At 40.7% G+C, this 27,585-nt stretch overlaps 35 non-coding genes across 35 annotated transcripts; all 35 read left to right on the plus strand.

Annotated features, from left to right (window-relative positions):
* Positions 1 to 308: 308 nt before the first annotated feature.
* trnar-ucg lies at positions 309 to 381 on the plus strand. The gene has a single exon. It is a non-coding gene; the product is annotated as a tRNA-Arg (tRNA).
* A 288-nt stretch (positions 382 to 669) lies between these two features.
* On the plus strand, positions 670 to 743 carry trnai-aau. The gene has a single exon. It is a non-coding gene; the product is annotated as a tRNA-Ile (tRNA).
* Positions 744 to 1,054: 311 nt separating this feature from the next.
* trnar-ucg lies at positions 1,055 to 1,127 on the plus strand. The gene has a single exon. It is a non-coding gene; the product is annotated as a tRNA-Arg (tRNA).
* A 1,473-nt stretch (positions 1,128 to 2,600) lies between these two features.
* trnai-aau lies at positions 2,601 to 2,674 on the plus strand. The gene has a single exon. It is a non-coding gene; the product is annotated as a tRNA-Ile (tRNA).
* A 309-nt stretch (positions 2,675 to 2,983) lies between these two features.
* On the plus strand, positions 2,984 to 3,056 carry trnar-ucg. The gene has a single exon. It is a non-coding gene; the product is annotated as a tRNA-Arg (tRNA).
* Positions 3,057 to 4,528: 1,472 nt separating this feature from the next.
* Positions 4,529 to 4,602, plus strand: trnai-aau. The gene has a single exon. It is a non-coding gene; the product is annotated as a tRNA-Ile (tRNA).
* A 650-nt stretch (positions 4,603 to 5,252) lies between these two features.
* trnai-aau lies at positions 5,253 to 5,326 on the plus strand. Its single transcript has one exon. It is a non-coding gene; the product is annotated as a tRNA-Ile (tRNA).
* Positions 5,327 to 5,988: 662 nt separating this feature from the next.
* trnai-aau lies at positions 5,989 to 6,062 on the plus strand. The gene has a single exon. It is a non-coding gene; the product is annotated as a tRNA-Ile (tRNA).
* A 313-nt stretch (positions 6,063 to 6,375) lies between these two features.
* Positions 6,376 to 6,448, plus strand: trnar-ucg. The gene has a single exon. It is a non-coding gene; the product is annotated as a tRNA-Arg (tRNA).
* An 11,569-nt stretch (positions 6,449 to 18,017) lies between these two features.
* trnai-aau lies at positions 18,018 to 18,091 on the plus strand. The gene has a single exon. It is a non-coding gene; the product is annotated as a tRNA-Ile (tRNA).
* Positions 18,092 to 18,402: 311 nt separating this feature from the next.
* On the plus strand, positions 18,403 to 18,475 carry trnar-ucg. Its single transcript has one exon. It is a non-coding gene; the product is annotated as a tRNA-Arg (tRNA).
* A 287-nt stretch (positions 18,476 to 18,762) lies between these two features.
* On the plus strand, positions 18,763 to 18,836 carry trnai-aau. Its single transcript has one exon. It is a non-coding gene; the product is annotated as a tRNA-Ile (tRNA).
* A 312-nt stretch (positions 18,837 to 19,148) lies between these two features.
* trnar-ucg lies at positions 19,149 to 19,221 on the plus strand. Its single transcript has one exon. It is a non-coding gene; the product is annotated as a tRNA-Arg (tRNA).
* A 287-nt stretch (positions 19,222 to 19,508) lies between these two features.
* trnai-aau lies at positions 19,509 to 19,582 on the plus strand. The gene has a single exon. It is a non-coding gene; the product is annotated as a tRNA-Ile (tRNA).
* A 312-nt stretch (positions 19,583 to 19,894) lies between these two features.
* trnar-ucg lies at positions 19,895 to 19,967 on the plus strand. Its single transcript has one exon. It is a non-coding gene; the product is annotated as a tRNA-Arg (tRNA).
* Positions 19,968 to 20,253: 286 nt separating this feature from the next.
* On the plus strand, positions 20,254 to 20,327 carry trnai-aau. The gene has a single exon. It is a non-coding gene; the product is annotated as a tRNA-Ile (tRNA).
* Positions 20,328 to 20,639: 312 nt separating this feature from the next.
* Positions 20,640 to 20,712, plus strand: trnar-ucg. The gene has a single exon. It is a non-coding gene; the product is annotated as a tRNA-Arg (tRNA).
* Positions 20,713 to 20,998: 286 nt separating this feature from the next.
* Positions 20,999 to 21,072, plus strand: trnai-aau. The gene has a single exon. It is a non-coding gene; the product is annotated as a tRNA-Ile (tRNA).
* Positions 21,073 to 21,385: 313 nt separating this feature from the next.
* trnar-ucg lies at positions 21,386 to 21,458 on the plus strand. The gene has a single exon. It is a non-coding gene; the product is annotated as a tRNA-Arg (tRNA).
* A 287-nt stretch (positions 21,459 to 21,745) lies between these two features.
* On the plus strand, positions 21,746 to 21,819 carry trnai-aau. The gene has a single exon. It is a non-coding gene; the product is annotated as a tRNA-Ile (tRNA).
* Positions 21,820 to 22,131: 312 nt separating this feature from the next.
* Positions 22,132 to 22,204, plus strand: trnar-ucg. Its single transcript has one exon. It is a non-coding gene; the product is annotated as a tRNA-Arg (tRNA).
* Positions 22,205 to 22,492: 288 nt separating this feature from the next.
* Positions 22,493 to 22,566, plus strand: trnai-aau. Its single transcript has one exon. It is a non-coding gene; the product is annotated as a tRNA-Ile (tRNA).
* A 311-nt stretch (positions 22,567 to 22,877) lies between these two features.
* trnar-ucg lies at positions 22,878 to 22,950 on the plus strand. The gene has a single exon. It is a non-coding gene; the product is annotated as a tRNA-Arg (tRNA).
* Positions 22,951 to 23,237: 287 nt separating this feature from the next.
* Positions 23,238 to 23,311, plus strand: trnai-aau. Its single transcript has one exon. It is a non-coding gene; the product is annotated as a tRNA-Ile (tRNA).
* A 311-nt stretch (positions 23,312 to 23,622) lies between these two features.
* trnar-ucg lies at positions 23,623 to 23,695 on the plus strand. Its single transcript has one exon. It is a non-coding gene; the product is annotated as a tRNA-Arg (tRNA).
* A 287-nt stretch (positions 23,696 to 23,982) lies between these two features.
* Positions 23,983 to 24,056, plus strand: trnai-aau. The gene has a single exon. It is a non-coding gene; the product is annotated as a tRNA-Ile (tRNA).
* Positions 24,057 to 24,367: 311 nt separating this feature from the next.
* trnar-ucg lies at positions 24,368 to 24,440 on the plus strand. The gene has a single exon. It is a non-coding gene; the product is annotated as a tRNA-Arg (tRNA).
* Positions 24,441 to 24,729: 289 nt separating this feature from the next.
* trnai-aau lies at positions 24,730 to 24,803 on the plus strand. The gene has a single exon. It is a non-coding gene; the product is annotated as a tRNA-Ile (tRNA).
* Positions 24,804 to 25,115: 312 nt separating this feature from the next.
* trnar-ucg lies at positions 25,116 to 25,188 on the plus strand. The gene has a single exon. It is a non-coding gene; the product is annotated as a tRNA-Arg (tRNA).
* A 287-nt stretch (positions 25,189 to 25,475) lies between these two features.
* trnai-aau lies at positions 25,476 to 25,549 on the plus strand. Its single transcript has one exon. It is a non-coding gene; the product is annotated as a tRNA-Ile (tRNA).
* Positions 25,550 to 25,860: 311 nt separating this feature from the next.
* Positions 25,861 to 25,933, plus strand: trnar-ucg. The gene has a single exon. It is a non-coding gene; the product is annotated as a tRNA-Arg (tRNA).
* A 288-nt stretch (positions 25,934 to 26,221) lies between these two features.
* trnai-aau lies at positions 26,222 to 26,295 on the plus strand. The gene has a single exon. It is a non-coding gene; the product is annotated as a tRNA-Ile (tRNA).
* A 312-nt stretch (positions 26,296 to 26,607) lies between these two features.
* Positions 26,608 to 26,680, plus strand: trnar-ucg. Its single transcript has one exon. It is a non-coding gene; the product is annotated as a tRNA-Arg (tRNA).
* Positions 26,681 to 26,968: 288 nt separating this feature from the next.
* Positions 26,969 to 27,042, plus strand: trnai-aau. The gene has a single exon. It is a non-coding gene; the product is annotated as a tRNA-Ile (tRNA).
* Positions 27,043 to 27,353: 311 nt separating this feature from the next.
* On the plus strand, positions 27,354 to 27,426 carry trnar-ucg. Its single transcript has one exon. It is a non-coding gene; the product is annotated as a tRNA-Arg (tRNA).
* Positions 27,427 to 27,585: the final 159 nt, after the last annotated feature.

Raw genomic sequence — 27,585 nt, forward strand, 5'->3', positions numbered from 1 at the left:
ATGTAGCTTATTAGTCATGCAGCTGCACTGTTTATTTCAAAAAGTGAGAATTTATTCCGATTACTTTCACATGTGAAGTCTCCAGTCAATCTATCACTCCTGGTCCACGACAACCTCGGATATGGTCTAACCTGAATAACTATCCAAAACGTTGTCCACTCATTTACTCTCTGTCCCAACTGAACTTGCAAAAAAAACGATTATACTAAGCAATTTTCTAGCAATGGCACTGTTCTGAACTTGCAAACACTAGTTCAATTAGCAGATGAACAATGGCACTTGTGAATTGTGAAAGGTGCAATTTTTGTGACCATGTGGCCTAATGGACAAGGCGTCTGACTTCGGATCAGAAGATTGAGGGTTCGAGTCCCTTCGTGGTTGAAATATCTAGCCTCAGTCATTGATCTAATCTTTCCTGCAAATTTGACATCATTCAAAACACCCTCTGGTCCAATAGTAGACCATTTCCTTTTGTGAAAGAAAATCAAGTATTCCAACAACTAGCTCTCGTGAAATCTGCTGTCTACTTTTCAAGCTATCTCTTCTCCACCAACTCCAAACTGGGATTTGATCAGATCTGATTGACGATCAACAATTGCTCCGATATGTTACCGTTTTGAACAGTACCTTTTTTTTAACTTTTCTCGCTTCAAAAGTTCTACTAAGGTAGGCCGGTTAGCTCAGATGGTTAGAGCGTGGTGCTAATAACGCCAAGGTCATGGGTTCAATACCCATACTGGCCAGTTAATGTAGCTTATTAAATCAATGCAGCTGCACTGTTTATTTCAAAAAGTGAGAATTTATTCCGATTACTTTCACATGTGAAGTCTCCAGTCAATCTATCACTCCTGGTCCACGACAAACTCTGAAATGGTCTAACCTGAATAACTATCCAAACGTTGTCCACTCATTTACTCTCTGTCCCAAACTGAACTTGCAAAAAAAACGATTATACTAAGCATTTCCACAATTGTCACTTTCTGAACTTGCAAACACTAGTTTCATTTAGGATATGAACAATGGCACTTGTGAATTCTGAAAGGTGTATTTTTGTGACCATGTGGCCTAATGGACAAGGCGTCTGACTTCGGATCAGAAGATTGAGGGTTCGAGTCCCTTCGTGGTTAAAATATCTAGCCTCAGTCATTGATCTAATCCTTCCTGCAAATTTGACATCATACAAAACACCCTCTGGTCCAATAGTAGACTATTTGCTTTTGTGAATGAAAAGCAAGTATTCCAACAACTAGCTCTCGTGAATTCTGCTGTCTACTTTCAAGCTATCTCTTCTCCACCAACTCCAAACTGGGATTTAATCAGATCTGATTGACTATCAACAATTGCTCCGTTATTTTACCGGTTTGAACAGTACCTTTTTTAAACTTTTCTCGCTTCAAAAAATTCTACTAACCTGTTAAACCCCGAGCCTGTTTTTCAGGTTTCAGGCTCGAAAATGACATTCCCAGAACAAATGACCATATCTTCCCTTCTAAAAGGGTTAAATTAATAATCTTTTTTCTCAAAGTAATGATAAACCTGTGAGTTGGATGTAGAAAAGTCAGATTCAATATAGATGTTTTTTATTTTAAAGAAAATTCAGATTGAACATGGTAAAAAACTGTAAATTATAGTGTCCGTCCAAAACATATTTTGTACTTATAGTGAAAACTAACCTTGGATGATGGGTTAGTAGACTAAAAGCTTTAGGAATCCAAAGTACAACATATAATAAGTACCCTGTATCAAGATTGATGCAAAACAAGTGATATTTGACCTTTTTAGACAGATTTAGCACAAAAAAAACCTCTTCTGGGGCCATTTGGGTGGATTTTCCATATCTCTGGCCCCCCTTGCTCGATTTTGACATGTGACATCTCTTTCTGACAGTCAGAGCCAATGGAATCGAGGGGAACTCCCACATAGTCCTTATTTGGTCATGTGTATGTGTGAGACTGCTGCATCGCCGAGACCGGAAGCAGCAGCTAGCTGTGGTGGCTACCATTAGCAGCTAGCATTTACTCTCCGATCTTTACATAAAAATGGAATTATGGATTATAAATTCAATCAGTTTTTTATACATGGACGTTAAGAACCTATGGATTAACAGATTCAGCCGCGTTTTTTCTCATTTTAATGCCATTGAACACGTACTTTGATCAGATTGACAGCTACTTGTGAGACGATCTTCCTAGAAGCTTCGTAAAGGTACGTGTTGTGATGACTGTATTTGCTTCCCCTGTCACGAGTCCGGATCACTCAGTGATGATACTATATACCTACATAATCTATGGAGTCTCAGCTTTAATCGGATATATTGTATGTGCAGCTATGATAAGTACTAAGGGTACTTTTATCTTGAGTTCTGTGCCAATGTCCGTTAGCATTTTTCGCTCAGGGGTAATTTAGATGCTTCTTGTGAGACTTGTGTTTTGTTTTGGTAAACATGGTTTGTATCGGCAGTTAGCTGAGATTATTTCTGTTAATCTGGTATAACACATTAATAGGTTCTTAAATATTAAGATCCCCTGAGACACAGTGTCGTGAAAAAAAGACCCAGGGTCCCCGCCGGCGGGGACCTTCGGGCTTAACAGGCTAAGGTAGGCCGGTTAGCTCAGATGGTTAGAGCGTGGTGCTAATAACGCCAAGGTCATGGGTTCAATCCCCATACTGGCCAGTTAATGTAGCTTATTAAGTCAATGCAGCTGCACTGTTTATTTCAAAAAGTGAGAATTTATTCCGATTACTTTCACATGTGAAGTCTCCAGTCAATCTATCACTCCTGGTCCACGACAAACTCTGAAATGGTCTAACCTGAATAACTATCCAAACGTTGTCCACTCATTTACACTCTGTCTGAAACTGAACTTGCAAAGAAAAGGATTATACTAAGCATTTCTACAATTGTCACTTTCTGAACTTGCAAACACTAGTTTAAATTAGCAGAACAATGGCACTTGTGCATTGTGAAAGGTGTATTTTTTGTGACCATGTGGCCTAATGGACAAGGCGTCTGACTTCGGATCAGAAGGTTGAGGGTTCGAGCCCCTTCGTGGTTGAAATATCTAGCCTCAGTCATTGATCTAATCCTTCCTGCAAATTTGACATCATTCAAAACACCCTCTGGTCCAATAGTAGACCATTTGCTTTTGTGAAAGAAAAGCAAGTATTCCAACAACTAGCTCTCATGAAATCTGCAGTCTACTTTTCAAGCTATCTCTTCTCCACCAACTCCAAACTGGGATTTAATCAGATCTGATTGACTATCAACAATTGCTCCGTTATTTTACCGGTTTGAACAGTACCTTTTTTAAACTTTTCTCGCTTCAAAAATTCTACTAACCTGTTAAACCCCGAGCCTGTTTTTCAGGTTTCAGGCTCGAAAATGACATTCCCAGAACAAATGACCATATCTTCCCTTCTAAAAGGGTTAAATTAATAATCTTTTTTCTCAAAGTAATGATAAACCTGTGAGTTGGATGTAGAAAGTCAGATTCAATATAGATGTTTTTTATTTTAAAGAAAATTCAGATTGAACATGGTAAAAAACTGTAAATTATAGTGTCCGTCCAAAACATATTTTGTACTTATAGTGAAAACTAACCTTGGATGATGGGTTAGTAGACTAAAAGCTTTAGGAATCCAAAGTACAACATATAATAAGTACCCTGTATCAAGATTGATGCAAAACAAGTGATATTTGACCTTTTTAGACAGATTTAGCACAAAAAAACCTCTTCTGGGGCCATTTGGGTGGATTTTCCATATCTCTGGCCCCCCTTGCTCGATTTTGACATGTGACATCTCTTTCTGACAGTCAGAGCCAATGGAATCGAGGGGAACTCCCACATAGTCCTTATTTGGTCATGTGTATGTGTGAGACTGCTGCATCGCCGAGACCGGAAGCAGCAGCTAGCTGTGGTGGCTACCATTAGCAGCTAGCATTTACTCTCCGATCTTTACATAAAAATGGAATTATGGATTATAAATTCAATCAGTTTTTTATACATGGACGTTAAGAACCTATGGATTAACAGATTCAGCCGCGTTTTTTTCTCATTTTAATGCCATTGAACACGTACTTTGATCAGATTGACAGCTACTTGTGAGACGATCTTCCTAGAAGCTTCGTAAAGGTACGTGTTGTGATGACTGTATTTGCTTCCCCTGTCACGAGTCCGGATCACTCAGTGATGATACTATATACCTACATAATCTATGGAGTCTCAGCTTTAATCGGATATATTGTATGTGCAGCTATGATAAGTACTAAGGGTACTTTTATCTTGAGTTCTGTGCCAATGTCCGTTAGCATTTTTCGCTCAGGGGTAATTTAGATGCTTCTTGTGAGACTTGTGTTTTGTTTTGGTAAACATGGTTTGTATCGGCAGTTAGCTGAGATTATTTCTGTTAATCTGGTATAACACATTAATAGGTTCTTAAATATTAAGATCCCCTGAGACACAGTGTCGTGAAAAAAAGACCCAGGGTCCCCGCCGGCGGGGACCTTCGGGCTTAACAGGCTAAGGTAGGCCGGTTAGCTCAGATGGTTAGAGCGTGGTGCTAATAAAGCCAAGGTCATGGGTTCAATCCCCATACTGACCAGTTAATGTAGCTTATTAAGTCAATGCAGCTGCACTGTTTATTTCAAAAAGTGAGAATTTATTCCGATTACTTTCACATGTGAAGTCTCCAGTCAATCTATCACTCCTGGTCCACGACAAACTCGGAAATGGTCTAACCTGAATAACTATCCAAACGTTGTCCACTCATTTACTCTCTGTCCCAAACTGAACTTGCAAAAAAAACGATTATACTAAGCATTTCTACAATGGTCTCTTTCTGAACTTGCAAACACTAGTTTCAATTAGGATATGAACAATGGCACTTGTGAATTGTGAAAGGTGCATTTTCGTGACCATGTGGCCTAATGGACAAGGCGTCTGACTTTGGATCAGAAGATTGAGTGTTCTAGTCCCTTCGTGGTTGAAATATCTAGCCTCAGTCATTGATCTAATCCTTCCTGCAAATTTGACATCATTCAAAACACCCTCTGGTCCAATAGTAGACCATTTCCTTTTGTGAAAGAAAAGCAAGTATTCCAACAACTAGCTCTCGTGAAATCTGCAGTCTACTTTTCAAGCTATCTCTTCTCCACCAACTCCAAACTGGGATTTGATCAGATCTGATTGACTATCAACAATTGCTCCGATATTTTACCTTACTTTTCTCGCTTCAAAAGATCTACTAAAGTAGGCCGGTTAGCTAAGATGGTTAGAGCGTGGCGCTAATAACGCCAAGGTCATGGGTTCAATCCCCATACTTGCCAGTTAATGTAGCTTATTAAGTCAATGCAGCTGCACTGTTTATTTCAAAAAGTGAGAATTTATTCCGATTACTTTCACATGTGAAGTCTCCAGTCAATCTATCACTCCTGGTCCACGACAAACTCTGAAATTGTCTAACCTGAGTAACTATCCAAACGTTGTCCACTCATTTACTCTCTGTCTGAAACTGAACTTGCAAAAAAAAACGATTATACTAAGCATTTCTACAATTGTCCCTTTCTGAACTTGCAAACACTAGTTTAAATTAGCAGATGAACAATGGCACTTGTGCATTGTGAAAGGTGTATTTTTTGTGAAAATGTGGCCTAATGGACAAGGCGTCTGACTTCGGATCAGAAGATTGAGGGTTCGAGTCCCTTCGTGGTTGAAATATCTAGCCTCAGTCATTGAACTCATCCTTCCTGCCATTTTTACATAATTCAAAACACCCTCTGGTCCAATAGTAGACCATTTCCTTTTTTGAAAGAAAAGCAAGTATTCCAACAACTAGCTCTCGTGAAATCTGCAGTCTACTTTTTAAGCTATCTCTTCTCCACCAACTCCAAACTGGATCTGATTGACGATCAACAATTGCTCCGATATTTTACCGTTTTGAACAGTACCTTTTTTTAACTTTTCTCGCTTCAAAGGTTCTACTAAGGTAGGCCGGTTAGCTCAGATGGTTAGAGCGTGGTGCTAATAACGCCAAGGTCATGGGTTCAATCCCCATACTGGCCAGTAAATGTATCTTATTAAGTCAATGCAGCTGCACTGTTTATTTCAAAAAGTGAGAATTTATTCCGATTACTTTCACATGTGAAGTCTCCAGTCAATCTATCACTTCCTGGTCCACGACAAACTCGGAAATGGTCTAACCTGAATAACTATCCAAACGTTGTCCACTCACTTACTCTCTGTCCCAAATAGAACTTGCAAAAAAAACGATTATAGTAAGCATTTCTACAATGGTCACTTTCTGAACTTGCAAACACTAGTTTCAATTAGGATATGAACAATGGCACTTGTGAATTGTGAAAGGTGCATTTTTTGTGACCATGTGGCCTAATGGACAAGGTGTCTGACTTCGGATCAGAAGATTGAGGGTTCGAGTCCCTTCGTGGTTGAAATATCTAGCCTCAGTCATCTATCTAATCCTTCCTGCAAATTTGACATCATTCAAAACACCCTCTGGTCCAATAGTAGACCATTTGCTTTTGTGAAAGAAAAGCAAGTATTCCAACAACTAGCTCTCATGAAATCTGCAGTCTACTTTTCAAGCTATCTCTTCTCCACCAACTCCAAACTGGGATTTAATCAGATCTGATTGACTATCAACAATTGCTCCGATATTTTACCGGTTTGAACAGTACCTTTTTTAAACTTTTCTCGCTTCAAAAATTCTACTAACCTGTTAAACCCCGAGCCCGTTTTTCAGGTTTCAGGCTCGAAAATGACATTCCCAGAACAAATGACCATATCTTCCCTTCTAAAAGGGTTAAATTAATAATCTTTTTTCTCAAAGTAATGATAAACCTGTGAGTTGGATGTAGAAAAGTCAGATTCAATATAGATGTTTTTTATTTTAAAGAAAATTCAGATTGAACATGGTAAAAAACTGTAAATTATAGTGTCCGTCCAAAACATATTTTGTACTTATAGTGAAAACTAACCTTGGATGATGGGTTAGTAGACTAAAAGCTTTAGGAATTGTTATGGAAATCTAAAAACCCCAATACTGTAGAGTACAAGTCAGAAAACAAATAAATGGTGAAACAGACAGAGTTGTCTTTCCGGTGATGTTTATTCGAATAAACATCAGATACAATAAAATATAGACACAGGTCTCACAGAGTATAGGATAGTCTGCGCGAGTGTGCGCAGTTCAATATTATAGCGAAGCTTATATAGTAGAAATGATGAGAAGGTAAGAAATCTGTCTTCACACGGTCACATTGTTATTAGACACCTGGCCTTGAGCTGTAGAAGTTCTCGTGTGACTTTGTGTGAGTCTCAACCTAGTAGCCAAAACAGCTCTGTGGCCTTGAAGTAGGACAGATAGAGCAAACAGCACATCTAAACCAAATGAGAAGCATTTGGTTTTAACATATCAGGATATTAGGAAATTTCCACTACATTCCCCCCTTTTGATCATACTTGATCAATAAAAACAAATGACAGGATAGACTGATATAACACATCAATGAATACACTCCATCACTGGTTTAAGTAAACACATCACAAATATATCATAGAAAACTGGCTGTTTTTGTGGAGGACAGACTCCAATATAATGTAAGCATAAGAGGAGAGTACACTTGATACACATGATTATATTGATTATATTGTAGTGTCGGAATCAGACTCTTCTGATTCTAGCTGGTCTATCTCACTGTGGCGCAAAGGATTGTCTTGTAATGGGATAGCAGTATACTGAACGAAAGCTAAAGATACCAGGCTGGAAAAGCCTTTCTTCAGTATTGGGATAATCAAACAGGTACAACTGATACATAGGCTGAAAATGATTATCAGGGTTGTAACTATCCTAGCCAGCCATGCTTGCCACCCCCCCGATGTAAGCCAGGCCCACCAGTCCCAGCCGCCTGCGTTGGATATGTCATCCACTTTCATGTCGGCTAACAAGTTGTTAAGATGCAGCACGGTGTCAGTGATGTTCTTGGTGGCGTCGGGAATGTAAGTGCAACAGGAGTCACCGATCACATGACACAGGCCACCCTTTGAGGCGAACAAAAGGTCAAGAGCAAATTGGTGCTGCATGAGCATATTCCTAGAGGCTATTATGAATGGGGGCAATGCCTGGAAGCCTTGCGTCGTCTCGGAAGTGAGGTTCTCTAGTCGAACGTGTAAGGTATCTATCTTATGGGCATTGTTTACTGTACCCCACCATGGAAACAAGCCACCAAAGAATTTAGCTCCAGTGGACGTCAGCTCTCTTTTTACCTTGTGGTGGTCCGGGTGTTGGAACTCTGGGTAATGATGTGTCGTGTACATTAAGGACGTGAGGACCGTGACTGCTGGATTCAAATCCACTAGAGTGCATGTACCTATCCAGAGGGGAGCCAGCATCTGATAGAGCTTGTCGCCGCACAACCAAACGTAATCTTGTGGCGCGCTAAACCCAGCATCACTGGGCCAGGCCAGTTGGAGGGAAGTATGGTTAACATCAGGGAATGCTACGATAGAAAGGATTCTTTCAGGGACACTGAATATGCAATACGAGCTATTGTAAACACCGTAACTGCACGTATTCTGTAGGATACGAGTACAACCAGTAGTAGTACCTAGGGAAAAATAAGGTGGTGTAAGAGACGTTTTATGGTATACTCTCTGGATACAAATGCTGTGTTTCATCCCTCTCAAATGGCTGGGGTGCACATGGCTGACCGGTTGGTACTTTGCGTATGTGGTATCAACCGTATATGCACGCAAAAGGGAGTTAGACTTATTACTGCATGGTGGAGGAAGCTGCCTGGCATAACGCCACTCGGTTACGCGGTCTTCCCCCTCGATGGGCCTTGTCAGAGCCATAAACGCACAGAGGTGTTCAACCTGGGTCAGAGAACGCGGACGAACTGGCACTGACATTGATGAGTCCTGGGGAAAAAGGGTGCATGCATAACATGAACCATTTTGTCCTGCGGCCTGCAAGAATGATCTCAGAGTGTGCCACCAAACGTTACCGGTGTTTCCATTACTGGTCTGAACCACATCAATGTTGTTATGGTCGTTATTGCCTATGTATAGGTTACGTTTTAGAAGTGTAGATGTACCTATGGATGTCAATGTTTGTGTCAAAGGCGGTTTATCCTTTTTTTTGGGGTCTGAGTTTTGGGCGCGATGTCTATGTAAAATGTGCCACACGGGTCGGTGCCGGATACATACATACATACAACATAATAACCCCCGTCTGATATCTGGGCAGCCTGTAGTTGCAACAGGACAACGGGGCTCGATGAATTGACTTTGGAGATAGACAATCTCCCTTTTATGTTTGTTTTGTCGTCCCATAGGGTATAACCCCAATCGGTGTATGCGGTGGTCCATAAAACAAAAGCCCAGCCCCCTGAGCAGTGATTGGCGGTTTGACCAAAACTGCCTTCGACATAGCATATGTAGGCGTCCGCCCACCCCAGTTTCTTAGGGTCGGAGCAATGCATGTAGTCGCACGGGTCTAACTGCACTGTGCTATCTTCCCCATCCCTTAGAGTAATGTTACCAATCCCTGTCTTGATCAGCCCCTCTTCCCATGTGGTTCGCCCTGCTTTCCCCATGTACCTCTTAGATACCTCGATTTTTGCTGACCTGCTGTGTGCTGACCATGGATACATAACATATATAACTAGTCCTAACACAACTATCATGGCAAGTATGCAGAGGAACCATTTTGTGATTGTCCAGGCTCTCCAGTAGTATTGCTCACGGTTGCGTTGTCGTTTTCCCAGGCGAGCCGTCATCACGAGGTGGGAATGCTCCATGGGGTGTGTGTGTGTATTCCCTCGGTCGATGTTGTGACACGGACAGTCAGACTCCGCACACCAGTAACACAAACGAGGAACCAGAGAGCATATGGAACCGCTCAGCTGGCACTCGCTCGTGATACCTTGTGTGTAGTGTGTTTTGGTGTATGTAGTGCAAGTGTGGTGCAAGTTGGTGATTAGGACACATCACTTGTTGTCATCTACTTCTGTTGGTGATTAGGACACATCACTTGTTGTCATCTACTTTTGTTGGTGACTAGGACACGTCACTTGTTGTCATCTACTTTTGTTGGTGACTAGGACACGTCACTTGTTGTCTTCTGCTTCTACCGTTTCTCCTTTCCTGTGACTACGACCTTGCAGTGGCTGGCGTGGACCCACGTAGCTCTCTCTCGGCGACCTTGACCGCTGTCTGGTTGACCAGACGCAGGTAGGGGCCAACGATTGGATTTCCAGCTCTATCTCCGGAAATCCTTGACCAGCACGAAGTCGCCGGGTTGGAGATGGTTAAGTGGACCAGTGGCAGTCGCTAAAGTGGATGACAGGTTAACATACAACATAGCAACATAGCATCCTCACACAAAGTTGTGGAGGGAAGAGGACATCCTGGAGCCTTGAGTCCAATCTGTGGAGGAGCCCCAAAAAGGATTTCAAATGGCTGAGTTGGCTCCATGTTCGTTCCCACATCCTCATGTACATCAGCACAATGGACAGAGCTTGTGTCCATGACAGACCTGTGTCTGCACAGCATTTTGCTAGTTTGTTTTTGATTGTGCCGTTCTCTCTTTAGCAAAATGTGAACCGTTGTTCTAATTTAAGATGTTCTCTGATGGGCTAAACTCAATTAAATCCAGCATTAGGTGCTCAAATGAATTTTGCATAATGCAACTTACCCCCCTTCACCCCCCTTGTGAACCACTCCTGATGTATAGCCTCTAACATCCCCCCTTTTGACACATTGTCCAACCCATGTGTCAAAAACAGCCCCAACAGCCTTCCACCGAGCCTTCTCAACTGGTGTAGCTAGCTGCTGAAGTGACGACATGTTGTCAGTGAAAGTAGAAAAGTATTCTCATCAAAATGAGTGTAAGGTGCGTGAGGTGTGAGAGGAATCAGACTCTTCCTTTGCGGCTGAGTCAGCAGGTAAATTAGCAGACCCAATTTCTTAGGGGAACTGGGTCTGTACTGCTTGCAGAAATTATCTACACTTCCAAATAGCCACAAAATCGTGCACTACCCCAAAAGCATAGCGTGAGTCAGTGTAAATAGTCACGGTTTTGCCTTCTGCAAACGTGCAGGCTTCAGTTAGTGCGATGAGCTCTGCTGCTTGTGCTGAGACATGGGATTGGTCCGGAACGGAGTACAGCAGAATCTGAAACAACAGAAAAACACCCCACCCGATTAGTGCCCCCTTGGTCGCGAGAGGCAGACCCATCAACATACAAAATGAGGTCAGCCTTGGTCAGAGGAACGTCTTTTAAGTCCGGTCTAGGTGTGCACACAGTCGTGTTCGTCACCTTCAGGCAAAGGTCAATAAGAGAGTTCTTACACCTTTTCCAAAATCAAATTCAAGCACTTTTCAAGCATCTTACAGCTGTTGTAAATTACATATTTATATGCACATACTCAAATGAGTATTTCCCTACCTCACATTAACTCAGATGTTCTTTATGCTATAAACAACCAAATGTGTGTTTCGTGATAGCCTTCTACATGAGGATGAAAGATTGAAGAAAAGAAAACTAAGTTTGATATTAATATCAAAATGAGTGATCTGTACATCTCAAAACCCAATTCAAGCGACCTTTCACCTCCACTTAATTAAATGCACTGGTTGCAAGATAACAATGTGAATTAATTGATTTTAGATAAACAGTTTAAGTTGCAACTTAATTGTGTCATTTGAACTCTGATTTCTGCGTTAATTGACTTCACCCTAAATTCAAGTTGAGGTATTGTAATGCAATTGGCTTGATAACTTCATTGTTCTACACCTTGAGTTAAGGATTTCAAGTCTACTCCCACTTAAGATGCCTGGACAAGTTCCCACAGTTAAGACAAATAGAAATATACAAAGGACATTTTAAGGTGAGCGTCGTCTTTTGCCATTCAAATACAACTTGAAATTCAAACTCTCCTGATTGAAACATGTGTTGAAATAAACAACTGCAGTTCAAAAATAAAAAGTGAATTGCCTAATATTTTTGTTGTGGAATCAATTAATTTCTTTCTTTAAAGGCAAAAACATGAATAAGCTAAAAGGAAAACCCTATTGAATACAATATTATTTGGAGCAACTTAATTTACAAATGGCTGTCCACTTAAAAACATCTGTCCATGTTCAACATGTGGTAATTAAGTATACACAACTTAAGATTACATTTAAATCATACGGTAAAACAAGTTGGAACGTTTGGAGTAATCAACTTAAAAACTTGTGTTTATGCTACCAATGATTAAGTAAGTGGTAATTGAAAACACCTGATTGTAGAGGAAACGCCTTCTCCCCTAACTCAAATAACTTTGTTGCTTTAACAAAATGTCATTAGAAGTTGTCTTAACTCAATAACCATCGATGCAACCTATTGCCTTGATTCTCTTTGTTAAGTCAAGCATTTGTTTTTAGAGTGTACGTAGACTGGGCCTCCCATATAACCTGGCTGAGCTGATATAAAAACAATCAGCCAAATAACTTCTCAAAACATCATTGATTACTATTTTTTTAAGTACTTTTAGGTTGGCAGTAAACATAAGTCAGAGGTACCTGGTGTACTTTTCCTTCACTACATGTATTTAATACCTTTAGTTACTTCACAGATGTGGATGAATGATGTGAAATATAATCAAGTGTTGAATCAGACTTTAGTTCCACCTGGAGTAAATCCACCAGCTACCCTGCAGTATACAAAGTCATTCAGACTAGCTGCACCTTCACCAGCTTTGAGAACACTTTCATGATCAATCATTATAAAACATATCATATATATTATTCTGAAATGGACCAATCTGCACGATGAATACTTTTACTGTCGCTACTTTCACTATATTTAGATGAGAATACTTTTCTACTTTTACTTGAGGAACATTTTGAATGCAGGACTTTTACTGTAACAGAGTATTCCTACACTCTGGTGCTTCTACTTTTACTCAAGTACAATATCTGAGTACTTATAATTTCACTAAAAGATCTGATACTTATTCCACCTCTGGCAGTGTATTAGTATTAATTGTAGCAACAAATCACGCTGAGTTGGAAAAATATAGCCTCACAATGGTAACAAGTGGAAAATAATATTTACCAATGTGTACAATGATTTGGAGGTAATTTTGACTACTCAAAACACCTGACTTATACAAAGGAAGACTGTGTTCATTCTACAATTACATGGGATTAAAGTAACATGTAGTTTTACTTGTATAATATTTCCATTTTGTATAAAAGACCGTTTGTTTTCATCTGTTTTAGAATAAACAAAGTATTGGCTTCAGAATACCAAACTTGTTTCGGCAAATTCAGATGATAAATACAACTTTGAAACTTGTAACGGCATAATTACAAGCAGAGAACGGAGTAATGTAACATCACAACAAGCATAACAACAGCCGTGTGTTATGAACACTGCTGTGGGTGCGCAAATCATGAGGTCATCAAACTGGCCTTGTATGAGAGCGATGCCTTTAGAAACTTGGAGAGAGACCAACCTTGTACACAATGCCTGGTTGTACACAGTAGCCTTGACACACACGTGTGAATCTGTAAGGTTTACCCTTATATTCAAATGTGAACAAAATTGACTGTCTTTGTGTACAGGAACACTGAAAAATGCATTTGAGAGATCTTATTACAGTAAAAAAATGCTGCAGAGGCTGGAACTTAGGAAAGAATCAGATAAGGACTTGGGACGAGCGTGCATAGCTGCATAGCATTTACAGCTGTAAATCCTGGACAAATCTCCACTCGTCAGGAGGTTTTGTCTCTGATCTTTTTGACAGGAAACACTGGAGTGCGTACCGGAATCGTTACACGGAATAATGACCCCTTGTTTAAACAGAGAGGTAAACACTGGCTGAATGCCATCAACAGCTTCACGTTTCAATGGGTACGGGGGTTGATTTGAACGGAACGTGGACATTAAACATACGTCATATCTGTGAGCTGCCCAGAGTGAGTATGGCCCATCTGAAAGCGCGGCAGGAAGCTCAGAGATATGAGAATTACCCCATCATCCTCAACCAACAGCAATGTGCGTAGACCGGCTACGTTTGTGCACATTTTCATCTTATACATGTCACCTGACATATAGTACATAACATATTCTGTGTGTGTAGATGTCCAATCAGTGACTGACTCCAAATCTTTAACGATTGGATCCAAATCCCTCTATCTATCAGTGGGCCCCCCTGGCTAGTGAAATGTGTGGACCGCCCCTGGGATTTGACACAGTTTGTGTTGTGTGGGTGTGAGTGCAACAGGAACCAGCGCTACGCAGCCAAGCATAGTTTTAAGCATGAGCTCCTCATTCACACATTCTAACAGAAAACTCTCATCATTCCCGGGAACCACATTTACACAGATTAACAACATTAACAGTACAATGCAAATGAGAAGCCTCCATGAACACAGCAGGTGGAAAAACACGTTGATCAGTCAAACGCAACAACGCCTGAGAATCAGGATATGTCAGCAGCCATTTAATACACATTCACACAGTCTTTATCATCAAAAGTTTTTGAACCATCGTAGGAGATGGCTGCCGGACTTTAAACCCCTCATTTGTGGAATAAATGAGGCCTAAGCCGAACCGGAGTTTCAGATCTCTGCCCAGTAAATGTATTAGGCAGACGGAGGATAAAAGAAACTGTTTTTTTACTGATGTGGGAAATGGGTGACTATCATCACCGTTATCTCCACTCTGAAGTGATACAAAAACTTCTCCTTTACAGTCACCCCAGCCGCTCCTATTGAGTGCATTAGTTAATGAGTGCATACATCTACCACTAAATTTGCAATCAGGCAAATCTGCCCTTTTGACTATAGAACATCAACACCCATGATAGCTAAAGTTAGTGTGGGACATTTCTCAAATGCTGTTTCACTGTCATATTTCAAATATGTACCCTCTTTAACCACAGGCATGTCTTCTACATTTTCCAATTTTCAAAAGCATGATGTGTGTGTATGTATTCACTTCCCTGGTTCGATGATGCTGGCTGAATTTCCATCTCGCTCGATCGGGTCCCCTCCTCCCCATCTGGTGTAGGTCAGTCTGATTGTGAATGACGTCCTTGCTGTCCCCCTCTCTGCCTCCACTCGCCAGTGTTCTGTGAGCAGTCCCATAATCCAATGTTCAACACTGCCACACTTGAAACATCTTTCTCAAATGAAGGTCTTGCTTCTCGTCTTCTGCCTCGGAAAACCTCTTCTGCCTCTCCCTCGGTATTGTGACCGGCCAGCATTCTGCGTAGCTTGCGCTGTGTCTGTGAGTCCGTTGAGAAAGGCATTACTGAGGTGTGTTGCCCAAACACTTGCTTGGGCTTGGGTTTGTTTATCCCGCTGTTGTTCCCATCTACTTGGGCTGATGTGGGTAGCGAGCTTGGAGTTGACTGCATGGCTGGGGCTTGTAGTGGCGGTGGAGGTGGAGGTGGGCCAGCTGGATTGCCAGGGTTGTACCCCGGGGGAGGGAAAGGATACCCAGTCGAGGAGAGGTCATCCAGGCCTGCAATGGAAGAACACAGAGATGTCTGGGGTTTACATGGTTTTGGAAATAATTTATTTTCCTTCTTTTCTTCACATTCATCTTCAACCTTAATATTTTCTTTAATGCCCAAGGCCAACTGCCTTCTTTCACGGCATTCTGCTTAATCCTCCCAGTATTTATTATAAACACTTTCTGTGAGTGTCCAGTTTTCTATATAAGTCTTTTACTTTAACTTTATTTGTATCTCTACTTCTTTCTTGAAGAATAAATGTATTCTTTAGTTTCTTGATTTTTAATTTACTCAAAAACCTCCCTTTGGAAATCCGAACATTTCCGTCCATATATTTAATTTAGACAGACTGTCCTCACCATATTTTACTCTCATGACGTCTACAATCGGGCCCTCAGGAGGGTGTACAAGCCCCCTACTTTGCCTTGTTCCCATGACAAAATCTGTGATATTTGTTCCCCAGTACAAACCACGCAAAAACTAATCGTAAACCCACGATCTAGGACGGGATAAAACCCTCTGTGATGTTTGTTCTCCAGTACAAACCACGCAAAAACTAATCGTAAACCCACGATCTAGGACGGGATAAAACCCTCTGTGATGTTTGTTCTCCAGTACAAACCACGCAAAAACTAATCGTAAACCCACGATCTAGGACGGGATAAAACCCTCTGTGATGTTTGTTCTCCAGTACAAACCACGCAAAAACTAATCGTAAACCCACGATCTAGGACGGGATAAAACCCTCTGTGATGTTTGTTCTCCAGTACAAACCACGCAAAAACTAATCGTAAACCCACGATCTAGGACGGGATAAAACCCTCTGTGATGTTTGTTCTCCAGTACAAACCACGCAAAAACTAATCGTAAACCCACGATCTAGGACGGGATAAAACCCTCTTCGAGCAGCCCCTTTCATAAACGTCATGGAGTTTTAATTACGTTTTAACTTTAAACAATTTAGACATTGTACATCTCACCCAGTATTGGAAAGCCTTTCTAAGTCCGTTTGGTCTCGTGAAGTCAATCAGTTCCACCCCCGCCGCTGGTCCTCTCGTCCCGTACTGTTTTTGTCGCGGGGTAGAGGGAATCCGAGGATTCTGTAGCGACCAACCAGCGTTCGTAGGTGTTCCCAATCGAACTTGCAGAGACCCTGCTCGCAGCGCCAATTGTTATGGAAATCTAAAAACCCCAATACTGTAGAGTACAAGTCAGAAAACAAATAAATGGTGAAACAGACAGAGTTGTCTTTCCGGTGATGTTTATTCGAATAAACATCAGATACAATAAAATATAGACACAGGTCTCACAGAGTATAGGATAGTCTGCGCGAGTGTGCGCAGTTCAATATTATAGCGAAGTTTATATAGTAGAAATGATGAGAAGGTAAGAAATCTGTCTTCACACGGTCACATTGTTATTAGACACCTGGCCTTGAGCTGTAGAAGTTCTCGTGTGACTTTGTGTGAGTCTCAACCTAGTAGCCAAAACAGCTCTGTGGCCTTGAAGTAGGACAGATAGAGCAAACAGCACATCTAAACCAAATGAGAAGCATTTGGTTTTAACATATCAGGATATTAGGAAATTTCCACTACAGAATCCAAAGTACAACATATAATAAGTACCCTGTATCAAGATTGATGCAAAACAAGTGATATTTGACCTTTTTAGACAGATTTAGCACAAAAAAACCTCTTCTGGGGCCATTTGGGTGGATTTTCCATATCTCTGGCCCCCCTTGCTCGGTTTTGACATGTGACATCTCTTTCTGACAGTCAGAGCCAATGGAATCGAGGGGAACTCCCACATAGTCCTTATTTGGTCATGTGTATGTGTGAGACTGCTGCATCGCCGAGACCGGAAGCAGCAGCTAGCTGTGGTGGCTACCATTAGCAGCTAGCATTTACTCTCCGATCTTTACATAAAAATGGAATTATGGATTATAAATTCAATCAGTTTTTTATACATGGACGTTAAGAACCTATGGATTAACAGATTCAGCCGCGTTTTTTCTCATTTTAATGCCATTGAACACGTACTTTGATCAGATTGACAGCTACTTGTGAGACGATCTTCCTAGAAGCTTCGTAAAGGTACGTGTTGTGATGACTGTATTTGCTTCCCCTGTCGCGAGTCCGGATCACTCAGTGATGATACTATATACCTACATAATCTATGGAGTCTCAGCTTTAATCGGATATATTGTATGTGCAGCTATGATAAGTAATAAGGGTACTTTTATCTTGAGTTCTGTGCCAATGTCCGTTAGCATTTTTCGCTCAGGGGTAATTTAGATGCTTCTTGTGAGACTTGTGTTTTGTTTTGGTAAACATGGTTTGTATCGGCAGTTAGCTGAGATTATTTCTGTTAATCTGGTATAACACATTAATAGGTTCTTAAATATTAAGATCCCCTGAGACACAGTGTCGTGAAAAAAAGACCCAGGGTCCCCGCCGGCGGGGACCTTCGGGCTTAACAGGCTAAGGTAGGCCGGTTAGCTCAGATGGTTAGAGCGTGGTGCTAATAACGCCAAGGTCATGGGTTCAATCCCCATACTGGCCAGTTAATGTAGCTTATTAAGTCAATGCAGCTGCACTGTTTATTTCAAAAAGTGAGAATTTATTCCGATTACTTTCACATGTGAAGTCTCCAGTCAATCTATCACTCCTGGTCCACGACAAACTCGGAAATGGTCTAACCTGAATAACTATCCAAACGTTGTCCACTCATTTACTCTCTGTCCGAAACTGAACTTGCAAAAAAAACGATTATACTAAGCATTTCTACAATGGTCACTTTCTGAACTTGCAAACACTAGTTTCAATTAGGAGATGAACAATGGCACTTGTGAATTGTGAAAGGTGCATTTTTGTGACCATGTGGCCTAATGGACAAGGCGTCTGACTTCGGATCAGAAGATTGAGGGTTCGAGTCCCTTCGTGGTTGAAATATCTAGCCTCAGTCATTGATCTAATCCTTCCTGCAAATTTGACATCATTCAAAACACCCTCTGGTCCAATAGTAGACCATTTCCTTTTGTGAAAGAAAAGCAAGTATTCCAACAACTAGCTCTCGTGAAATCTGCAGTCTACTTTTCAAGCTATCTCTTCTCCACCAACTCCAAACTGGGATTTGATCAGATCTGATTGACGATCAACAATTGCTCCGATATTTTACCGTTTTGAACAGTACCTTTTTTTTACTTTTCTCGCTTCAAAAGTTCTACTAAGGTAGGCCGGTTAGCTCAGATGGTTAGAGCGTGGTGCTAATAACGCCAAGGTCATGGGTTCAATCCCCATACTGGCCAGTTAATGTAGCTTATTAAGTCAATGCAGCTGCACTGTTTATTTCAAAAAGTGAGAATTTATTCCGATTACTTTCACATGTGAAGTCTCCAGTCAATCTATCACTCCTGGTCCACGACAAACTCTGAAATGGTCTAACCTGAATAACTATCCAAACGTTGTCCACTCATTTACTCTCTGTCCCAAACTGAACTTGCAAAAAAAAACGATTATACTAAGCATTTCTACAATTGTCACTTTCTGAACTTGCAAACACTAGTTTAAATTAGCAGATGAACAATGGCACTTGTGAATTGTGAAAGGTGCATTTTTGTGACCATGTGGCCTAATGGACAAGGCGTCTGACTTCGGATCAGAAGATTGAGGGTTCGAGTCCCTTCGTGGTTGAAATATCTAGCCTCAGTCATTGAACTAATCCTTCCTGCCAATTTTACATCATTCAAAACACCCTCTGGTCCAATAGTAGACCATTTCCTTTTGTGAAAGAAAAGCAAGTATTCCAACAACTAGCTCTCGTGAAATCTGCAGTCTACTTTTCAAGCTATCTCTTCTCCACCAACTCCAAACTGGGATTTGATCAGATCTGATTGACGATCAACAATTGCTCCGATATTTTACCGTTTTGAACAGTACCTTTTTTTAACTTTTCTCGCTTCAAAAGTTCTACTAAGGTAGGCCGGTTAGCTCAGATGGTTAGAGCGTGGTGCTAATAACGCCAAGGTCATGGGTTCAATCCCCATACTGGCCAGTTAATGTAGCTTATTAAGTCAATGCAGCTGCACTGTTTATTTCAAAAAGTGAGAATTTATTCCGATTACTTTCACATGTGAAGTCTCCAGTCAATCTATCACTCCTGGTCCACGACAAACTCTGAAATGGTCTAACCTGAATAACTATCCAAACGTTGTCCACTCATTTACTCTCTGTCCCAAACTGAACTTGCAAAAAAAACGATTATACTAAGCATTTCTACAATGGTCACTTTCTGAACTTGCAAACACTAGTTTCAATTAGCAGATGAACAATGGCACTTGTGAATTGTGAAAGGTGCAATTTTTGTGACCATGTGGCCTAATGGACAAGGCGTCTGACTTCGGATCAGAAGATTGAGGGTTCGAGTCCCTTCGTGGTTGAAATATCTAGCCTCAGTCATTGAACTAATCCTTCCTGCCAATTTGACATCATTCAAAACACCCTCTGGTCCAATAGTAGACCATTTCCTTTTGTGAAAGAAAAGCAAGTATTCCAACAACTAGCTCTCGTGAAATCTGCAGTCTACTTTTCAAGCTATCTCTTCTCCACCAACTCCAAACTGGGATTGATCAGATCTGATTGACGATCAACAATTGCTCCGATATTTTACCGTTTTGAACAGTACCTTTTTTTAACTTTTCTCGCTTCAAAAGTTCTACTAAGGTAGGCCGGTTAGCTCAGATGGTTAGAGCGTGGTGCTAATAACGCCAAGGTCATGGGTTCAATCCCCATACTGGCCAGTTAATGTAGCTTATTAAGTCAATGCAGCTGCACTGTTTATTTCAAAAAGTGAGAATTTATTCCGATTACTTTCACATGTGAAGTCTCCAGTCAATCTATCACTCCTGGTCCACGACAAACTCGGAAATGGTCTAACCTGAATAACTATCCAAACGTTGTCCACTCATTTACTCTCTGTCCCAAACTGAACTTGCAAAAAAAACGATTATACTAAGCATTTCTACAATTGTCACTTTCTGAACTTGCAAACACTAGTTTAAATTAGGAGATGAACAATGGCACTTGTGAATTGTGAAAGGTGCATTTTTTGTGACCATGTGGCCTAATGGACAAGGCGTCTGACTTCGGATCAGAAGATTGAGGGTTCGAGTCCCTTCGTGGTTGAAATATCTAGCCTCAGTCATTGAACTAATCCTTCCTGCCAATTTGACATCATTCAAAACACCCTCTGGTCCAATAGTAGACCATTTCCTTTTTTGAAAGAAAAGCAAGTATTCCAACAACTAGCTCTCGTGAAATCTGCAGTCTACTTTTCAAGCTATCTCTTCTCCACCAACTCCAAACTGGGATTTGATCAGATCTGATTGACGATCAACAATTGCTCCGATATTTTACCGTTTTGAACAGTACCTTTTTTTACTTTTCTCGCTTCAAAAGTTCTACTAAGGTAGGCCGGTTAGCTCAGATGGTTAGAGCGTGGTGCTAATAACGCCAAGGTCATGGGTTCAATCCCCATACTGGCCAGTTAATGTAGCTTATTAAGTCAATGCAGCTGCACTGTTTATTAAAAAAAAATAAGAATTTATTCCGATTACTTTCACATGTGAAGTCTCCAGTCAATCTATCACTCCTGGTCCACGACAAACTCTGAAATGGTCTAACCTGAATAACTATCCAAACGTTGTCCACTCATTTACTCTCTGTCCGAAACTGAACTTGCAAAAAAAACGATTATACTAAGCATTTCTACAATGGTCACTTTCTGAACTTGCAAACACTAGTTTCAATTAGCAGATGAACAATGGCACTTGTGAATTGTGAAAGGTGCAATTTTTGTGACCATGTGGCCTAATGGACAAGGCGTCTGACTTCGGATCAGAAGATTGAGGGTTCGAGTCCCTTCGTGGTTGAAATATCTAGCCTCAGTCATTGAACTAATCCTTCCTGCCAATTTTACATCATTCAAAACACCCTCTGGTCCAATAGTAGACCATTTCCTTTTTTGAAAGAAAAGCAAGTATTCCAACAACTAGCTCTCGTGAAATCTGCAGTCTACTTTTCAAGCTATCTCTTCTCCACCAACTCCAAACTGGGATTTGATCAGATCTGATTGACGATCAACAATTGCTCCGATATTTTACCGTTTTGAACAGTACCTTTTTTTAACTTTTCTCGCTTCAAAAGTTCTACTAAGGTAGGCCGGTTAGCTCAGATGGTTAGAGCGTGGTGCTAATAACGCCAAGGTCATGGGTTCAATCCCCATACTGGCCAGTTAATGTAGCTTATTAAGTCAATGCAGCTGCACTGTTTATTTCAAAAAGTGAGAATTTATTCCGATTACTTTCACATGTGAAGTCTCCAGTCAATCTATCACTCCTGGTCCACGACAAACTCGGAAATGGTCTAACCTGAATAACTATCCAAACGTTGTCCACTCATTTACTCTCTGTCCCAAACTGAACTTGCAAAAAAAACGATTATACTAAGCATTTCTACAATTGTCACTTTCTGAACTTGCATACACTAGTTTAAATTAGGCAGATGAACAATGGCACTTGTGAATTGTGAAAGGTGCATTTTTGTGACCATGTGGCCTAATGGACAAGGCGTCTGACTTCGGATCAGAAGATTGAGGGTTCGAGTCCCTTCGTGGTTGAAATATCTAGCCTCAGTCATTGAATCTAATCCTTCCTGCCAATTTGACATCATTCAAAACACCCTCTGGTCCAATAGTAGACTATTTGCTTTTGTGAAAGAAAAGCAAGTATTCCAACAACTAGCTCTCGTGAAATCTGCTGTCTACTTTTCAAGCTATCTCTTCTCCACCAACTCCAAACTGGGATTTGATCAGATCTGATTGACGATCAACAATTGCTCCGATATTTTACCGTTTTGAACAGTACCTTTTTTTTACTTTTCTCGCTTCAAAAGTTCTACTAAGGTAGGCCGGTTAGCTCAGATGGTTAGAGCGTGGTGCTAATAACGCCAAGGTCATGGGTTCAATCCCCATACTGGCCAGTTAATGTAGCTTATTAAGTCAATGCAGCTGCACTGTTTATTTCAAAAAATAAGAATTTATTCCGATTACTTTCACATGTGAAGTCTCCAGTCAATCTATCACTCCTGGTCCACGACAAACTCTGAAATGGTCTAACCTGAATAACTATCCAAACGTTGTCCACTCATTTACTCTCTGTCCGAAACTGAACTTGCAAAAAAAACGATTATACTAAGCATTTCTACAATTGTCACTTTCTGAACTTGCAAACACTAGTTTAAATTAGGAGATGAACAATGGCACTTGTGAATTGTGAAAGGTGCATTTTTGTGACCATGTGGCCTAATGGACAAGGCGTCTGACTTCGGATCAGAAGATTGAGGGTTCGAGTCCCTTCGTGGTTGAAATATCTAGCCTCAGTCATTGATCTAATCCTTCCTGCAAATTTGACATCATTCAAAACACCCTCTGGTCCAATAGTAGACCATTTCCTTTTGTGAAAGAAAAGCAAGTATTCCAACAACTAGCTCTCGTGAAATCTGCTGTCTACTTTTCAAGCTATCTCTTCTCCACCAACTCCAAACTGGGATTTGATCAGATCTGATTGACGATCAACAATTGCTCCGATATTTTACCGTTTTGAACAGTACCTTTTTTTAACTTTTCTCGCTTCAAAAGTTCTACTAAGGTAGGCCGGTTAGCTCAGATGGTTAGAGCGTGGTGCTAATAACGCCAAGGTCATGGGTTCAATCCCCATACTGGCCAGTTAATGTAGCTTATTAAGTCAATGCAGCTGCACTGTTTATTTCAAAAAGTGAGAATTTATTCCGATTACTTTCACATGTGAAGTCTCCAGTCAATCTATCACTCCTGGTCCACGACAAACTCTGAAATGGTCTAACCTGAATAACTATCCAAACGTTGTCCACTCATTTACTCTCTGTCCGAAACTGAACTTGCAAAAAAAACGATTATACTAAGCATTTCTACAATTGTCACTTTCTGAACTTGCAAACACTAGTTTAAATTAGGAGATGAACAATGGCACTTGTGAATTGTGAAAGGTGCATTTTTGTGACCATGTGGCCTAATGGACAAGGCGTCTGACTTCGGATCAGAAGATTGAGGGTTCGAGTCCCTTCGTGGTTGAAATATCTAGCCTCAGTCATTGAACTAATCCTTCCTGCCAATTTGACATCATTCAAAACACCCTCTGGTCCAATAGTAGACCATTTCCTTTTGTGAAAGAAAAGCAAGTATTCCAACAACTAGCTCTCGTGAAATCTGCAGTCTACTTTTCAAGCTATCTCTTCTCCACCAACTCCAAACTGGGATTTGATCAGATCTGATTGACGATCAACAATTGCTCCGATATTTTACCGTTTTGAACAGTACCTTTTTTTAACTTTTCTCGCTTCAAAAGTTCTACTAAGGTAGGCCGGTTAGCTCAGATGGTTAGAGCGTGGTGCTAATAACTCCAAGGTCATGGGTTCAATACCCATACTGGCCAGTTAATGTAGCTTATTAAGTCAATGCAGCTGCACTGTTTATTTCAAAAAGTGAGAATTTATTCCGATTACTTTCACATGTGAAGTCTCCAGTCAATCTATCACTCCTGGTCCACGACAAACTCTGAAATGGTCTAACCTGAATAACTATCCAAACGTTGTCCACTCATTTACTCTCTGTCCCAAACTGAACTTGCAAAAAAAACGATTATACTAAGCATTTCTACAATTGTCACTTTCTGAACTTGCAAACACTAGTTTAAATTAGGAGATGAACAATGGCACTTGTGAATTGTGAAAGGTGCATTTTTGTGACCATGTGGCCTAATGGACAAGGCGTCTGACTTCGGATCAGAAGATTGAGGGTTCGAGTCCCTTCGTGGTTGAAATATCTAGCCTCAGTCATTGAATCTAATCCTTCCTGCCAATTTGACATCATTCAAAACACCCTCTGGTCCAATAGTAGACCATTTCCTTTTGTGAAAGAAAAGCAAGTATTCCAACAACTAGCTCTCGTGAAATCTGCAGTCTACTTTTCAAGCTATCTCTTCTCCACCAACTCCAAACTGGGATTTGATCAGATCTGATTGACGATCAACAATTGCTCCGATATTTTACCGTTTTGAACAGTACCTTTTTTTTTACTTTTCTCGCTTCAAAAGTTCTACTAAGGTAGGCCGGTTAGCTCAGATGGTTAGAGCGTGGTGCTAATAACGCCAAGGTCATGGGTTCAATCCCCATACTGGCCAGTTAATGTAGCTTATTAAGTCAATGCAGCTGCACTGTTTATTTCAAAAAGTGAGAATTTATTCCGATTACTTTCACATGTGAAGTCTCCAGTCAATCTATCACTCCTGGTCCACGACAAACTCTGAAATGGTCTAACCTAAATAACTATCCAAACGTTGTCCACTCATTTACTCTCTGTCTGAAACTGAACTTGCAAAAAAAACGATTATACTAAGCATTTCTACAATTGTCACTTTCTGAACTTGCAAACACTAGTTTCAATTAGCAGATGAACAATGGCACTTGTGAATTGTGAAAGGTGCAATTTTTGTGACCATGTGGCCTAATGGACAAGGCGTCTGACTTCGGATCAGAAGATTGAGGGTTCGAGTCCCTTCGTGGTTGAAATATCTAGCCTCAGTCATTGAACTAATCCTTCCTGCCAATTTGACATCATTCAAAACACCCTCTGGTCCAATAGTAGACCATTTCCTTTTGTGAAAGAAAAGCAAGTATTCCAACAACTAGCTCTCGTGAAATCTGCAGTCTACTTTTCAAGCTATCTCTTCTCCACCAACTCCAAACTGGGATTTGATCAGATCTGATTGACGATCAACAATTGCTCCGATATTTTACCGTTTTGAACAGTACCTTTTTTTAACTTTTCTCGCTTCAAAAGTTCTACTAAGGTAGGCCGGTTAGCTCAGATGGTTAGAGCGTGGTGCTAATAACGCCATGGTCATGGGTTCAATCCCCATACTGGCCAGTTAATGTAGCTTATTAAGTCAATGCAGCTGCACTGTTTATTTCAAAAAGTGAGAATTTCTTCCGATTACTTTCACATGTGAAGTCTCCAGTCAATCTATCACTCCTGGTCCACGACAAACTCTGAAATGGTCTAACCTGAATAACTATCCAAACGTTGTCCACTCATTTACTCTCTGTCCCAAACTGAACTTGCAAAAAAAACGATTATACTAAGCATTTCTACAATGGTCACTTTCTGAACTTGCAAACACTAGTTTCAATTAGCAGATGAACAATGGCACTTATGAATTGTGAAAGGTGCATTTTTGTGACCATGTGGCCTAATGGACAAGGCGTCTGACTTCGGATCAGAAGATTGAGGGTTCGAGTCCCTTCGTGGTTGAAATATCTAGCCTCAGTCATTGAACTAATCCTTCCTGCCAATTTGACATCATTCAAAACACCCTCTGGTCCAATAGTAGACCATTTCCTTTTGTGAAAGAAAAGCAAGTATTCCAACAACTAGCTCTCGTGAAATCTGCATGTCTACTTTTCAAGCTATCTCTTCTCCACCAACTCCAAACTGGGATTTGATCAGATCTGATTGACGATCAACAATTGCTCCGATATTTTACCGTTTTGAACAGTACCTTTTTTTAACTTTTCTCGCTTCAAAAGTTCTACTAAGGTAGGCCGGTTAGCTCAGATGGTTAGAGCGTGGTGCTAATAACGCCAAGGTCATGGGTTCAATCCCCATACTGGCCAGTTAATGTAGCTTATTAAGTCAATGCAGCTGCACTGTTTATTTCAAAAAGTGAGAATTTATTCCGATTACTTTCACATGTGAAGTCTCCAGTCAATCTATCACTCCTGGTCCACGACAAACTCGGAAATGGTCTAACCTGAATAACTATCCAAACGTTGTCCACTCATTTACTCTCTGTCCCAAACTGAACTTGCAAAAAAAACGATTATACTAAGCATTTCTACAATTGTCACTTTCTGAACTTGCAAACACTAGTTTAAATTAGCAGATGAACAATGGCACTTGTGAATTGTGAAAGGTGCAATTTTTGTGACCATGTGGCCTAATGGACAAGGCGTCTGACTTCGGATCAGAAGATTGAGGGTTCGAGTCCCTTCGTGGTTGAAATATCTAGCCTCAGTCATTGATCTAATCCTTCCTGCAAATTTGACATCATTCAAAACACCCTCTGGTCCAATAGTAGACCATTTCCTTTTGTGAAAGAAAAGCAAGTATTCCAACAACTAGCTCTCGTGAAATCTGCAGTCTACTTTTCAAGCTATCTCTTCTCCACCAACTCCAAACTGGGATTTGATCAGATCTGATTGACGATCAACAATTGCTCCGATATTTTACCGTTTTGAACAGTACCTTTTTTTTAACTTTTCTCGCTTCAAAAGTTCTACTAAGGTAGGCCGGTTAGCTCAGATGGTTAGAGCGTGGTGCTAATAACGCCAAGGTCATGGGTTCAATCCCCATACTGGCCAGTTAATGTAGCTTATTATGTCAATGCAGCTGCACTGTTTATTTCAAAAAGTGAGAATTTATTCCGATTACTTTCACATGTGAAGTCTCCAGTCAATCTATCACTCCTGGTCCACGACAAACTCTGAAATGGTCTAACCTGAATAACTATCCAAACGTTGTCCACTCATTTACTCTCTGTCCGAAACTGAACTTGCAAAAAAAACGATTATACTAAGCATTTCTACAATGGTCACTTTCTGAACTTGCAAACACTAGTTTCAATTAGGATATGAACAATGGCACTTGTGAATTGTGAAAGGTGCATTTTTGTGACCATGTGGCCTAATGGACAAGGCGTCTGACTTCGGATCAGAAGATTGAGGGTTCGAGTCCCTTCGTGGTTGAAATATCTAGCCTCAGTCATTGATCTAATCCTTCCTGCAAATTTGACATCATTCAAAACACCCTCTGGTCCAATAGTAGACCATTTCCTTTTGTGAAAGAAAAGCAAGTATTCCAACAACTAGCTCTCGTGAAATCTGCAGTCTACTTTTCAAGCTATC

Source organism: Gymnodraco acuticeps, unplaced genomic scaffold (genome assembly GCF_902827175.1).
Source record: "Gymnodraco acuticeps unplaced genomic scaffold, fGymAcu1.1, whole genome shotgun sequence".
NCBI lineage: Eukaryota > Metazoa > Chordata > Actinopteri > Perciformes > Bathydraconidae > Gymnodraco > Gymnodraco acuticeps.